General features: G+C 50.0%; 1 pseudogene; it reads left to right on the forward strand.

Annotated features, from left to right (window-relative positions):
• Positions 1–2,542: 2,542 nt before the first annotated feature.
• Positions 2,543–13,604, forward strand: LOC125355682 (annotated as a pseudogene).
• The last annotated feature ends 2,235 nt before the right edge of the window (positions 13,605–15,839 follow it).

A 15,839-nucleotide genomic window follows, 5' to 3' on the forward strand; every position in this document is an offset into this window, starting at 1 on the left:
GAACCCAACCCCTTTTCCTTTTCCATGGGTCTCAGGGTCAGAGGAACCTCCTCCCTTTCTGGGCCTTTCCTTTAGCTGTGATCTGGCCATGTCCAGCCTTGCCCTCCTCACTGAGTGTCTAGAGGCTCCAAGGAGGCAAAGGATAGGCAGGGCCTTCAGAATTGGAAGGTGGGTGGTGTTGATGGGCTGTCATTATGCCTGTGCCCCATCTTCCTATCTTCCTGTGATTTCTTGCTTTCTCCTCTCACTGTTCTTCTTTCCATTTCTCTTTCTCTTCATTTACTTATTTTATTTATTTTATTGGTGGACTCAGGTCTTCTCAGGGCTTCTCATGTGTTCAGCTTCCTTGTTCACCCTGGCACACTGTGGCTTAAGCCACATCTCTAGCCTGGCTAGATGGAAACTAGAGGACTTCTCTGTCCAGGCTGGCTGTGAACTGTTATTTCTCCAGATCTCTCCTTTGTGAATAGCCAGGATTACAGCATGCGCTACTGGTGCCCAACTCCATTCTTTTGTTTCCTCACTTACTGTGGGGCGCACCGACTGGCCCCGTCTGTCCGCACCCCGGAGGTGTGTGGTTGTTGCGCCTCGGGAGTGAGGCCCTGAAGAGCCCCGCCTGCCTCAGTCCCTGGGGGCGTGCTTGCTTGCACTGCCTCCCGGAAGAGGGATCCCGGTTAGTCCCGCCTGCCTTCTGGGTCCAGAACTGGAAAGGCAGCTCTAGCTGGCCACGCCTCCCAGCCTTAAGACCATGTGCAGCAAGATGGCGGCCGGCAGTAACCTGGGGGTGGTCATACTAGTACTTAGGCCACCCCTTAGGGAGGTCCCATGGCTTTCCACCCTTGACTGACAGCTCGGACCGCCAATCATTGCCCCTGGCTCGGTATGTTACACCCTCCTTTTCCTGCTGCCATTGCCCATACTTAAGATCGGGTCCGCCCCACTAAAACTGAGAGCAGTCTTGAACCTCTCCCGAGTCGTCTGATTGTCCAACTGCCGGCAAAAGGTTGGGTTGGGCTGGGTGCGGGCGACTCGCGGCTCATTACCTAATCTGGGTTCACCCTCGGCGGGGTGCGCTTCCTCGCCTCTCCCTCTGTTTGAGAGAGCACCCGGGGTGCAGGGACCCCTGCAACTTACAGTCTTGAACTTTGCACTCAGGGCTTCATGCTTGCTAGGCAGGTCCCCTACCATTTGAACCATTTATGCATTAGTTATTTTTCAGATAAGTTCTCATAGTTATGCCAGAACCAGGACCAAAATCCTCTTTGTTATTCTTACTGAGTACTTTGGATGACAGGCTTGTGCTACTGAGCCTAGGTATCAGTTGAGATGTGGTCTTGTGAACTTTTTGCCTGGGGTGCCCTTGATCCACCCATTCTATGACTCACAAATAGCAGGAATCACAGATGTGAGACACTGTGCCCAGCCTTCCTTTTTGTTGCATTGATTTAGGGCCACTGGTTTGTCTTGGATGATCTCTCACTTGCAAAAACATCTTTTCCAGATAAGGACTGGTGGTGGCACTGGAATTTGAATCCAGGGCCTCATGTTTCTTAGGTTGCCACTTGAGCCACACCTCTAGCCTCCAGATAGGTCTAAAAGGATGTGGAATGTCTTTTTTGTAGACACTGGTGACTAGCTCTCCTGCGAGTATGGAGTAGACACAGTCTGTTTCCTGTCCCCTAGAGATGCCCATGATGGCCTTGTCCCTCCATGGAGGAGTGGGGGCAGGGATGGGGAGCCCCTTCTAGAATCTTCTCAAGGACTTATCTGATGGAGACACTTGAGGAGCTGTAGGACTGGGACAGGCTAGAGCAGGTACCATATGGGCAGGTATAAAGCAGGCTGGGCAAGACTAGCACTGTCCCTTCATTCATAGAGCACAGGTGACAAGCCTTTCTGTTAACCTCAAACACAAACCTTTTAAGAGAATGGTATGGAACTAAGAGGTCATAGGCAGAAATTGGAGTGAGGTGGCTACAAGCCAAGGAATGTCAGCAGACACTAGAAGAAGGAAGTCGAGGCTAGTGAAGCTTCTTTTCCAGAACCTTCATAGAGAATGCAGCTTGGGTGATCTCTTGAGCTTGGCTTTCTGATATCCAGAACTACACTTCTTGCTGGTCACCAGGGCAACTGTAGAGCTTATGTTGCTCTAATTCTGCCTCAAGAGGACCAGTAGGAGGAGCAGGTGACTAAGGCCTTGCCCCCTGGGCTGCTTCCAACCAATGACAGAGCTCAAGGTGGAGCTGGGCCATCTGAGTTGATAACAAGACCCAGTAAGAGGAAGCAAGCTATTGGGGAGTCTCCTGACTCTCTTTCATTGGCCGGCTCCATGGCTTTGGACAGCTCTCTATGTCTGTGTCTCACTGGCAGGGTCAGTAAAATAGCCCCACTTGGAGGTAGTATGGGAAGACTTGGAAGACTTGAGTTCATCTACAGTCCTTGAGACAGTGTCTACAATGGTTCACAGAGCATAACACCATTGATACAAGTGAACAACATATAACATCACTTTCCTGGTTCTCCTTTTTCTCCTCTAACACAAATGTCACCTTGGGAAGACGAGGACGACCCTGTGGAGTTGTATCTCTTGGGCACGAGCATCCAGACTAATCACTTGGAAATCAAGGACAGAATCATCATCTCTAACTTCGAGAGAGTGCCTGAGGAGGAGTGGCTAAACACCAGCACACCAAGGACACAGGTGAGCTGCCCTTCCCCAAGCCTATCCTGGAGGAAGGTGAGGACCACCAGACCTGGAGAACTATGGCCCCTCCCAGACATCACTGTCTATCCTGAGTCCTCATTGTAGGGGAGGAAGGATGACATTGTCAGTCCATCTGGGACCTTTTGGGAAATCATGGGGTGGGTGGTTTTCTCATCTAGTTCTTGTGTTGGTGGAACAGGAGGACAATTGTGAAAGCCACGGCACCCACCTAGCAGCACTGGTTAGTGGGCAGAGTGTTGGCATTGCCAAGAACATCAGCATACACAGCGTGCCTGTGCTCAACTGCCAAGGGAAGGGCACGGTCAGTGGGATCCTCATGGGTGAGTGCAGACCCCAGCAGCCACTTTGGCCAGATGCATTTGACCCACCATTGATTGGCTCATCTGGTTGACAATAGAGAACCATCACTGCTGTTTAGTAGGCAAGGGGCTGGAGGAGGGCAGTGTGTCCACTCCACAAAGTCATCTTGGCTTTGTTCTCTCAGGCTTGGAGTTTCTTTGGAAAAAGCTGGTCTCCAAGCCCTCCAAACGGATGGTAGTGCTGCTGCCCCTGGTGAGTGGCTACAGTCAGAGCATCAACAGTGCCTGCAAGCGCCTGGCAAGGGCTGGGGCAGTGCTGGTGGCCGCGGCAGGCAACTTTTGGAAAAATGCCTGTGCCTATTCCCCAGCATCATCTCCTGAGGTAGGTGTCAGCAGGGCTTCGTGCACATGTCCTCCTTGCAAGTTGTCCGAGGCCCAGAACCCCTACCCCAGTGTGACAGTGGATTCAACTAGCCCTGCCTTGCCTTCAAAGCCCTTCCCACCAACCATGTCCCTTTTGCAAATCTGCCATCTTTGTCACCATCCCGCCTCCTGATTGACATTTACAGAGCCACTGATTTGTGAGAGGCTTCTCTGTCCTGGAATTACCCAGGGGAGGACAGGTGTCCCTCTTCCAGAATTTCTGGGTCCTGGAAGGAGGCAGAGATGCAGAGGCAAATCAGCTGTGCTGTCACCCTCTATCCCTCTCCCTCCTCACCCCCCACAAATGTTCAGACTCTAGCCCAAGGGGGTCTTCCAGAGATACAGAACTTAAAACCACCTGTACCCAGCCTTGCTCATTGTGTGTTGCCCCACCACACTTTGGCATCTTGATAACCACATAGTCTATCTATTGTTTGTCTCCAATTAAGAACAGTCTGCTGGGCATGGGGAGTGCTGTCTGCATCCTGTGGGAGCCCTGGGGCAGGCTAGGATATCAGCTCTGCCCAGGAGCCAGATTTTCCTACTGAGGGGACATTTGCATGGTACTCAAACTGTTAGTATAGAAATTGACCAGTCTGCCCCTGCAGACTTTCCCTCAATTCTTTGTCACATTCCAGGTCATCACTGTTGGCGCTGTAGATTCCCAGGACCAGCCTTTCACCCAGGGACCTCTGGGGACCAACTATGGCTCCTGTGTGGACATCTTTGCTCCTGGGAAACGTGTTGTCAATGCTGCCAAAGACTGTAATGTTTGCTATGTAACACAGAGTGGAACGTCGCAGGCAGCTGCTCACGTGGCTGGTGAGTCACATGCCACTGTGAGGGCCACCAGGATTCCAGCTGACCCTTTTGACAGATCCTCCAAATGCCAGGCTCTCTGCAGGAGGTCCAAATGGGCAGACCTGATGGGGATGGTGCCATTTTGCATTCCTGGAGTCTGAGGGAATAAATAGGGGTTCACCTGGTGCACACAATGGCAAATACCAAGGCCTGGAGGTAGGAGAACAAGATGTCTTCCTTTCTAGCTTTCGTAAGGCAAGAGATTGCAGGTAGCTTCATTTTGGGAAGAGTACATGGTATGTGTCTGTGTGTGCATTGCTGTGATAAAAGGAGTTCCCAGGTAGGATGGAGGGCCAGGCCATCACCTTGTCTGACCTCTCCCTCCCCCATCAGGCATTGCAGCCCTGATGCTCACTGCTCAACCAAATCTCACTGTGGCTGAAATGAGGCAGAGGCTGATCCACTACTCTATCAGCAACGCTATAAATGATACCTGGTTCCCTGAGGAAGAGTGAGACATGATACCCAACCAGGTGGCTGCTCTGCCCAACACCACCCAGGAAACAGGTGAGCAGGGTAGGTGGGTAGGCAGAGGCCAACCCAGGGAGTGAAAGGCTTCTGTGATGGTGGCAATCTGGTTTACAGAAGGACTGTGCACCTCAAATAGGATGTGAGGCTCCCAGGCATTGTTACAAAACTATGGTTCTAAGTAATTATTTCATGGGGAACTGAAGCACCTCTCCCTTATGTCATACTGCAGCTTTCTCTGGAGGCCCTGGGGGTCCTGCCTCCTCCCTCCCAGAGCCTCCTTACTCTTGGCCTTGTTGTAGGTGGACAGTTGTTCTGCAGAACATTTGGAGGTAGAAGTGTTTCTGCTGTGGCCCGATGCTGCCTGCTCCCCAGAGCCAACTGTAGCGTCCACACAGCCCCTCCAGCCTTGGTGGGGATGAAGACCTATAGCCACTGCCCGCATCCTGACCAAGTCCTTACAGGTAAGGACTGGTCCCGCCAGGGTGAGGAAGATGCTCCATCTCCTGCTGCATCAAAGACTTGTCCCACAGGCTTGTTCCCCATGAGTGTGAGCAGCAGATTTGGGAGCCTCGGGATCCATAGCCAAGGGGGATCTGCAAGTTGCATGCAGTTTGGCCAGGGCAGGTGCCTTCACCTCTTTGCCTCCCCTGACTCAGTGGTGGTGATCTGAGGGGGTGGCACATTGGCTTCTGCTTGGGCACCAAATCTTTAACAGCTGTGTGTGTAAGGAGCTGCAGTTCAGGTCTGTCAGAAATGGGGCACAGATTTGGTTAAATCTAATCTGCCACTCAGTAGCTAGCATGATTCTGAACAGCCCTGTGCCTTGGTATCCGTTTTATGAATGCTCAGCCTGGGACAGTATGCATCCTGCCATTGTCATCAACCATCTCTCAGAATTCCTTTCTCTGGTCTAGTGGATACTCAGTCAACAACATGGCCAAGAAAGTGGTGGAAAATCATTGGTGAGGGCCGCATATAGGAGCTAGGGACTGTGGTTCTTGGGCTGGAGCCAGGCTCACATGGACTTTGGTGCCAGAGAGGTTGTGGGTGGTTCTGGGAATTATCTTGAATCACTAGCTCAGGAGCGGATGCTTGGCCAGCTAAGTACTGGGGAGTCTGAAGGTTCTGGAATAGTAAGGATTAGGTAGGGTTAAAACATGGCTGGGCTTTTATAAAAGTATCTGGAAGTTTTAGAATAATAAAAAAAAAACCTGGCTGGGTTGACAGCAGTCAGATGAGCCCAGTTTTTGGAACCTTGTCGATAACAAGAGTTCCATGTGGCTGCTGGCCTGGCAGGAAGCCTGGCCTCTGGCAAATTGAAGAAAGCCAAAGGCACTTACTGGGTAGCCCATGCCCAATTTACGTTTGCAGCTAAATTGTGGTATTCCTTCCCTAAACCCATGCAGATAAGACAAGAGCTCTGGTCCTGGTTACCATAAGCCTCCTGTAGGAGGAGCCCAGGTCCTGCATGGGCAGTACTGGGACTTCCCAGGCATGTTCTTGCTTCAGCTAAGCAGAACCTCTACAAAGAGATGCTGTTGTTCTGGCTGTCTTACAAATAGGGATACTGAAGCTTGATTCAGTCTACCAAAGTGTCCATAATTTTATAGCCAGGTGTACTTGACTCCATAGCCCAGCAATCCAGGCTCAATATGAACTTCTCTTAGTGATGGATGGGGAGGGGACCTGAGGTAAGGGGCTTGGAGTGAGCAGTGATTGTACATCTAAGGCCTGGGAGCCCTGCCCCATGGTTCCCTTCTTTGGTGGGGAGGAGACCATGTGTTCCCAAGAAACTATGGCTCAGAGCGGCCAAGCTGCTTTCCCAAGGTCCTACAAGTCAGGTCAGCTGCAGAGCTAAGCCTGAAGTTCTGCTGCTCAGACCAACATCTCTTCTCAGAGCTGCTCCAGGCTGTCCCTGGCTTTGAACGTTACAGAGAAAGGGGTGTGGTTGAGGGAACAAAGACAGAGGATCCCTCATATTCAATGTCTGAGCTAGCCTCCTTTGCCAAAGGCTGCAGCTCCCATTGGGGAACAGAGAACCTCGGTGTCTACCAGCATACTTCGAGGAAGCGAGGTCCTTATCAGCCCAGACAGTGTGTGGGGCACAAGGAGGCCAGTGTCCATGCTTCCTGCTGCCATGCTCCAGGCCTGCAGTGCAAAATGAAGAAGTACAGGGCATTGAGCTCCATGGAGGAGGTGAAGGGTTGGGGTTGTGGGATGTGGGGTGGAGATGGCTGAGGCCTGCAGACTCTTGGTGTGGTCAGTGCACAGGGAAAGAGGACCTGAGCATCTGTACTGTCGAGTGTAGTGTGTGTGTGTGTGTGTGTGTGTGTGTGTGTGTGTGTGTGTGTGTGTGTGTGTGTGTGGGTGTGTGTTGTGGGGGTGATTTTGATTGTGTCCAGATTGGTAAGCTTTGCTCTCCACATCTCTTGTACCCCTCAGAGCATAGCACACATATGCAATGCTGAGTCTGGACACAGTAATGTAATGCTGTGCTTGTTGCACCTGCACCTTCTCTATCAGTAGATAAAGAAGTAATTGATTCTCAGTTTGAGACCCGTCTGGGCAAAAACCCCCGTGAGATCCTATCTTAAAAAATAACTAACGTGAAAGGGGTCAACATTGTGGCTCAGTGTGGCTTAGCATTCAGGCGTTCAAACCCCAGTATTTCCTTAAAAAAAAAAAGCAAGCTATGAGTCTATGGCCCACATTTACATTCCTAACTATTCAGTAGCTCAGATCTCTGGATTGGGCTTTAAAGTCCTAGCACAAAAAAGTTGGTGAAACTTTCTCTAAAATTAACTGTTCCCCCAAACCAGAATTGGACTTGTGACTCAGGTCTGGGGTTCAAACACCAAGATTAGTGAGCACGTGCATGCATGCATACACACAGACAGAGCAATACCTGTGCACTTAACAAACCTACTGGGAGTTTGCTCAGGGCTGGAACACCAACTAGTCATGGAAGGTTGGAGGAAGAAGGAAGGTCCCTGAAGAGAGGACAGATCGCACCTTTAGTCCTGGAGGCTGAGAACTAGCGTGTAGAGCCCAATGCAGGAGGGGTTTGGAGCCTGAGTGATGTTTCTGAGCTGTTGCAAGGTCTTGTAGAGCCACTGGGAAGATGGAGTTGCCATTTCTGGGTGGGGAAGGCTGGGGGAGGTGTGGTTTCTAGGGAAGTGGAGGTGGGAAGGGCTTTGGTTTGTTTAGATGTCTGTCTGGGTCCCAGTGCCTGGTTAGGCTGGGGCAGAGGCACCATGAGTGAGCTGTGGGCAGTGTTGAACGTCCACACTTTGGTCCTCCCTGAGGGTTGCTGGGAGGAACAGTGTTACAGGTGGCTTAGGGACCTGACCATGAATGGGGACTCGGGCTCACTTGTCCTCCCTGGACTCTGGTAGGTCACCGCGACCTGTGATGTGGGCTGGACCCTGACCAGCTGCAGTGCCCATCCCGAGACCTCGGTCACCCTGGGAGCTTTCCCAAAGGACAACACGTGTGTGGTGAGGAATCAGGGCACTGACAAAACATCAACGACCAGTGAGGAGTTTGTAATAGTCATTGCCATCTGCTGCCAGATCCAGCCCTCAGGCCAGCCATAGAGCTGATGGAAAGACCTCAACCTGCCTGGTTGGGAAAGGGCTATAGGGGGGATGCTTGGCCTGAGAGAACTTGGTCTCATCCTGGGTACCTCCCCCTGGGAAAGGTACAGGAATACCCCCCATTAGGAGCAAGGGTGGGTGATGTTAACATCAAGGGGGGCTCTTCACAGCCCAACTAGTGGGCAAATTCACTTTTCATGAGCATTTGCCTCCAGGAGTTGACACTCTCCTGGGGGAGGCCCTGGGGCTGAAAGGGGCCAGGGTTAGCCAGAACCAAGTGAGGGTGACCAGTGCTGGGGGCCTTCATGGTCTTCTCACTATTTAGAAACTCCTTTGGACTTATTAATTGAGCCCCACCCAAGACAAAAATGTCTCAGGCAACCATAGGGCCATGCCTCAGTTTCTCCCTGCTATCCTAAATGTGTTTCAGGTTCAGCTATGTCCCTGACTAGGATCACCTGCAGTAGAAGGTCACAGATTGCACCCCCATCCCTAATTTTCGTGACCCCCCTTCTGCCCTACACCATGTATACTGGCATCCATATTTTATGGAGGAAGGAATGTGGCCAGTGGAGGGAGGGCCTGCCAGGCACACAGCTGGGAAGTGAGGTGATATAAAGGGAGGTGGCCGGGTGGGCACCTTATTTCTGCAGGGAACAGGATGTGAAGGCAGCCAGAGCTTCTCCTGCTTGCTCTAGGGCTGCTCCCTGGTGGCATGGGCCTCACCTGTGGTGGTTTCCCTCATGGGGGCTGGGTGAACACATGAGGGGAGTAGGTGACATGTTAGCTGACCATACATGAATAACTATCAAAATGAACTAATATTGCTCTATCCTTTCAGTCTCTGTTGTCTTTGTGTGTCCGTTTTAGGGCTTGAACTCAGGATCTGAATGCTGTTCTTTAGCTTTTTTTTTTGGCTCAAGGCTAGCACTCTACCACTTGAGCCACAGCTCTACTTCCAGATTTTTGAGTAGTTTTCTGGTGGTGAGCCAGACTTTCCTGCCTGGGCTGGAACTGAGATTCTCAGATCTCAGCCTCCTGAGTAGCTAGGATTAGAGGCATGAGCCAGTAGCACTCAGTTCTTTGCTGTCCTTTTTGAGAAAGCAGATATTCTGACCTAGTTTTGCTTTTGTGACTTGATATTTATTGCAGATTTTGAAGCCATTGTTATTTTGTAGTTGTATTTGAGTGACAAGGAGAGTACTTGGCTCAGCTGGGACTGAGGGAGACCAGGAACTCTCTCTGGGTGTTCATCTTACAGGAGTGCAGTGAATGTTCACCTGTAGTATCCTCAGGAACCCCCCTCCCCCTCACACACACCTACAGATTGTGCCTTGTTCTAAATTCTGTTCCACCACTGAGCACAAGTTCCCAACCCCTTTCCCATCCCAGACCCCAGTGAAGAGGACAGTGCCTAGCACAGCAAATGTTCATGGAACCCATGTTCATAAACTTGCAAATGCTTCTAAGGAGTCAGGTGCAGCACGATTCTGGTTCTGGACTTGAAAGAAAGCATGGCAAGTGATTAGCTTTAGAACTATCATGTTGGCATTCATTGCTCTGTGACACACTGTAGCACAAGCCCCCCCCCCCCTTTTCCATGGTGGGATAGTGTCTGCCAGGTAAGCAAGACCCCAGAGAAGAACAAAGACTAAGCATAAATAAACCTAACTTTTCCTATATGTCTTCTACTTCAGTCTGTTTCTGCAACAGATCTAGAGCCATATGAATTAGGAGCATTCCAGGTGGGCTAAAGGAAAGTTTCTGGCCCTTGAGAGACTCTACATGACTAGAATATGGGAGGACCTGGGTAAATACTGCTCTGTAAGGGACCCCTGGGGAAACTTATTTTACTCATTTCAGGCTGGATTTGCGTCATTATTTGCGCCATGAATGCCATCCACTTTGGAGGAACACAATTCTGTTAGGCCTCTCTCTAGAATTCACGTAGCACATCATGTCTTTGTCCATTTTACAAAGTATAGTTATCCCATTCTGTGTGGGACCTCCTGTCCCACTAATGTTGCCCAGTGCCACTGTTTTTAGTTAGTGTTTACCTCCACTCAGCCAATGTAAAAATGATGGGATTTCAACAGAGGAAAATCTCCTCCCGACCTGTTTTCTGACAATTCAGTGCCGCATGTGGGGAGCGCTCAGTAGTCAAGGGATGATAATGGTTGCAATATCAGATCTATATCTCCAGTTTCACCATCACCTCTGCTTTACCCCTTACCTGAGGGCCCAGGACCAACCCCACCCCAGCTGGATTGAAGCCTGCACTTAAGTAGCTTCCTACAGACAGTTGGTCACCACAAAGCCAGGAGGAAGCCTGGCCTGCAGGGAAAGAAAGATCTTGATGAACACTAGGGAGAAGACTCATGTGAACAACACAGGACACAAGGAATGGGAAGACATCAGGAAACCTAGCTTTATGGAGGGAGTGGGTGGGGACATGATTTTGTACTGGGGAGTGAACTTCTTGAGAGAGCATTGAGCAAATTGTGCAATTCCTGCTTGATTTGCAGACCTTGTGAAAAACTATAAAACATCATCCAAAAATTTTCAAAGTGACACCTCTTCCGAGGCAACCCTGTCACAATTGTCACTTTGTGGCATGACATTAAAGGCAGTCCTCAGCAGGTTCCAGACTGCCAGAAAAGCTGCTCATTGCAGCACCAACAAACAATGAATCAAAGGGAAGAGTTGACAGAGGGCAGGTGGCGGGGGAAGGGAGGGGTGGAGGGTGTCATCATTTCCATGGGAATTAAGGGACTGGAAGTGACAATTGCACTCCTGAATTCAGGCTTCTGAGTGCAGTTGCTGACCACTATATCCCAACACAAATCATCACCAACATTTCACACAATCTTTCTGCAAAAATGGGTGTGGAGAAAAGTGGAGGGAGGGGTTATAGCAGAGCATGGGTGCTCAGGAATTTAAAATCAACTATGGAACCTTACATTCAAAATCATAAGAATGTTGGAACCATACCAATTCCATCACTCATCTGTGTGTTGGCCTCCATCTCCTCCTCCTGGAGGTGGGGCTGGCTGACAACACTAGGTGCTTACACAATTAAACTGGAGCCCACCTTCCAGAAAGGGACTTTTGCAGGAGACAGTGGAAGAAAGGGCTGTTCAAAGTGCACAGCAGGAAAGTTGTCACCTCTGTCATGTGTCCCCACAGAAGAAAATCAATAAAAAAGGCACTGTGGGGCTGGTTGGGCCTCTTTCACTTGGCAGCTCCTGCTGACAGTGGCAATGTGACACTTCCCAAGGCTCCCAAGCTCTGCACATGGTGAGGGGGAGACATGGTAGAATGTGCATCCAAACCTGAAAGAGGGCTGAAACTGTCAGCAATTCAACATACAAAAGGCAAACAATACAGGAAGGTTGGTTTCCAATCCCTTTCCACTGCCCCAGGCCTCTGAACCTGATGAGCTATGATGCTACACTGAGAAGCAGAACTAATGGATGTGTGTTCAGTCACCCCGAGAGCTTTCTGAGCACTTCACTATAACAGGTTTCCTCCATTTAGTATTAGTCACTGAGGAGAAATAAAATTTCAACATGACTCTTAGCGTTAAACTTACAATGAAGTGAACAAAAGAGTGTCTGTCAACCTAGATCCTTAACTTTGTATACACCAATACTACAGGCCACAGCAGTTATGATTGCAGATCACATGGTTTGAGACTATAGTTTATTCGGTGTGTTTCCAAGCACTAAAAGGATAAATTTCAAGAAGTCAAAATAGATAAAAGTTATGTCTGAAAATGCATTAAGGGCTGGGAATATGGCCTAGTGGCAAGAGTGCGTGCCCTGTATACATAAAGCCCTGGGTTCTATTCCCTAGCACCATATATATAGAAAATGGCCAGAAGTGGTGCTGTGGCTCAAGTGGCAGAGTGCTAGCCTTGAGCATAAAGAAGCCGAGGACAGTGCTCAGGCCCCGAGTCCAAGGCCCAGGACTGGCCAAAAAAAAAAAAAAAAGTGCATTAAATTACACTTTGTATATTCTGACAGCAACCTATTAGAAATCATGAGCTGTATCTAATTCTTGCTTCTAGGAACTAAGTATTACTATTCCCATTGTACAGATGTGATATTGTACAAATATTCCCATTGTAAAGACTCAGAGAAATGAAGTCATCAGCTCCAAATCTCATGGGGAGTCACTGATAGAAATGGGGTCTGAACTCAGGCCTGAGCTGGTTCTGAGGCATAGCCAAGAGCAGCCTGGCTGCACTGACCCTCTGGCAGTGTCCCTGAGGACTGGGCTGCAGGACTCAGGCATGTGGGGCTCAGAGATACTCCACTGTGTGAAGTTGAGAGCACTGGCACGTTCTGCTCCAGACAGAGAGTGGGCCATTTGGGTGGCAATGGGGTGAACATATCCTCGGGGGGCAGTCCAGCCTATGCTGTGGCTAGGGCCACCCTGGGTTTTGCTGTCCCCATGCAATTTCTAGCCTCTTCATTTTCTGTAATATTGGACAGGGCAGCTTGTCTCTTACCGTCACCTTCTGCAGGCTGCAGTACAGGGACAGAGAACCGGACACTGGGGCTTGCAGCAGCAGCTGGGACTGATGTACTGTGGGAACAGGCCAGTTGTAATCGCTGAGGCTAGATCCCCCCACTGGGCCTCCTGGCAACACTGGGAGGGCCAGAGGAGCTTACTAGCAGGGCCTGGCATGCAAGGAGCCTACAATAATGAAACAACTCCCATGGAAACAAGGGAAATGATTGTGTCTGCCGGCAGCCTCGGCTTAGAGCTAGGTATTCTTAGGAGTCTGGAGCACCATGCACCTCCATGGAATTTGTCTCCATTTTGCCCTCATACCCTGTGATTCCCTTTGAGACATCAAGTGAAGTAAATACAAGTCTGATAGTCAGACTTGGGGTCTGGCCCCAGTCTGCTACTTGATTCACTCACTGTGTGAGGCCTCAGCCTTATCATCTATGTATGGGCACAGGCAGATAAATGGCGGGCTCTTGGTGAGAAGTGTGGGATCTCATGCTAGGACACACAGGCCAGGGGGGACACTGAGGTGGGCTGAGTGGACCAATGCCCATCTGCATGTTCTCTCCCTCTCTGTCTCTCTACGCCTTCAGTCCCCAGCTACCATATGTCAGGCTGTGGGAGGAAGCTGCCTATGACCAGAGCCTGCCCAACTCCAGCCACATCCAGATGAAGGTCATGGCCTACTGTGAGGACCCTGCCCACTGCTGACCTTTAAGCTGAAGTCAGGAGGCCGCGGTGGAGGAGAGGGTGGCCCTTGTGTTGCTGAGACCTGGATGGAGGCTGCAGTGCTTGTCCACCTTCAGGAGTTTGGAGGAGAATGAACAGGAAGGGTCCTAGGATTAGGGCAGGTGAGTAGGCAAATTAGGAGAGGCTTTAGGGCCACCAAGGGTGGGGGGCTCTTGCCATTGAGGAGCAGCAGCAGGGGATTTGGGACAGGAAGGCACAGAAAACAAATGAGCAGACTGGGGTCAGATGGGCCTGGCTGCAAAAGCAGCTCCTTGTCTGTGTCATCTTGCCAATTCTCTTACTCTCTGGAGCCTCATGTTCCCAATGAAATAGTCATTCCCTCTAACCAGGGGTGATGTAAGGCTTGGGGCAATGCATTTCTGCTTCTTGGTACATAGTAGGTCCTTGCTTTCTCTGCATATTTGTGACAGTGTTGAAGGACAAGGAAGCAGAGGATGTGAGTCCACTTTTGTTAAGCTGTCCAGTGACCACAGGCCAGGCAGTCCTGCTGCGGGCTTGCTTGTGACCAAGCTCCTGTTTACTCATTCCATTGTTATAACCTGGCACAAATTCCCTTCTAGGCCTGCCTGTCTCCAAGGTCTGGAAGTCTAGTGTAGCTAGACAAGCAGAGGAGATAACAGCGAGGCCCTTAGTGTGGAAAGGGCTGGGGGGGACCAGAGGAGAACTGGGAATGGTTGGAGATATGGATGACTGGAGGTATTTTCTGCACAGTAATCTAATAGCCCTGTTTCTTGAGCACCTACCACATCCACATTTTGCAGTGTGCTTTGCACGTTGTTATCAGCTATGGGTCTCAGAAACATGCTCAGCAGTGCATACTCTTGTTTCTCCTCACCTTCCAGGGGAGGAAAATGTGGCTCAGAGAGGTAAACTTTCTCTCCTCAGGCCTTGCAGCTAGTGGCTGTGATCAGGACTCCGGCAATTTGACTTAAGCAACTCATGACCTCTCAGTGTTTGCCCCTACAGCTCCCCGTCCTGTCTCTTGTCCCCTGCACACTTGGCTTCCTTCCAGGATGACCTGAGCATAGACTGCAGAGAAGGCAGCAGCCCTAACTCACCTCCAGCTGACAGGGATGAGCCCCACCCTAGGCCATAGGAGCCCTTTCCTGACTTTGCCCTAATGGATCAAACCTCCAGGTCAGTTGACACCGTCCTGGAGAATTAGGCTCAGGATACAGCCTGAGCCCAAAGCTGGCAGCCATCTCTGAGGGCAAAGGAGAAGAAGAAGTACACTCAGGCCCTGAAGAGCCAGAAGGGGAAGAGGAACACTTGTACTATGGGCTGCCAAACAGCTCCAAGGATCCTCTTTCCTACAGGTAGCTAGGCTTTGAGAATGACACACACTCCAGATATAGAGTATGATTCCTTAAGTATTGCAGAAGTGAATAAGAAAAGAATTAGAGATTATGCCTGTGTGGTGGGATTCTCCTTCATAGTATCCCGTGTAAATAGTATTACATGCAAAGTATGATCACAAAATAACAGTGTGCACTCTGAAAACAGTAGTAATTCTATTGAACAGAAATAAACAATGTTAGGTCCCCAAGCTGTAGTTGACTTCTGGCCTCCTGTGACGCCATGGAGACCGGAGTCAAACACCCAGTGTGTCATGTCCTTGTGGATTCAGCTCTTCTCAGGAGCTTTGAGAAGACCTCCACACTTGGCTCACTTGTTTCTTTTTGCTTTCTTCTCTCTCTCTCTCTTTTTCTCTTTCTCTTTCTTCTTTTTAAAAGTAATTTGTATTGTTTCTTGTTTTAATTTGAAAATGTTTAAAACTGAAGGGTGAAGTTACGTAAATCAGGAAAAAAGTATGTTTCTTTTTGGATATTGTCACCCATTCCCTCCTTTTCTTCCATTTTGCCACCTCCCCATCCTACCCACAAGATGTACAGTCCATTTCAACATAGCATCTAATGAGTACCATTGCTACATTTGTTTTTATGCCAGTTCTCTCCTCAAGAGTGGGGGCTGCCTGGAGAGGGGACCCTATCTATCTTGCTTGCTTCTGGCACCTAGTGTCTGTGACTCATGCTGGGGTTGTGTTCACTTTAATTTTAGACAGGCTCAGAGGTGAGCAGGAAAAGGAAAGAGGAGGCGCTGGCTCCATCTTCACCCCACAAGTGTCTGCAATGAGATTCTGGGAAAGAGAGGGGAAGAGAAGAACAGGTATGGGCCTACAAACTGTGTTGGGCTTAG

Source organism: Perognathus longimembris, chromosome 7 (genome assembly GCF_023159225.1).
Source record: "Perognathus longimembris pacificus isolate PPM17 chromosome 7, ASM2315922v1, whole genome shotgun sequence".
NCBI lineage: Eukaryota > Metazoa > Chordata > Mammalia > Rodentia > Heteromyidae > Perognathus > Perognathus longimembris.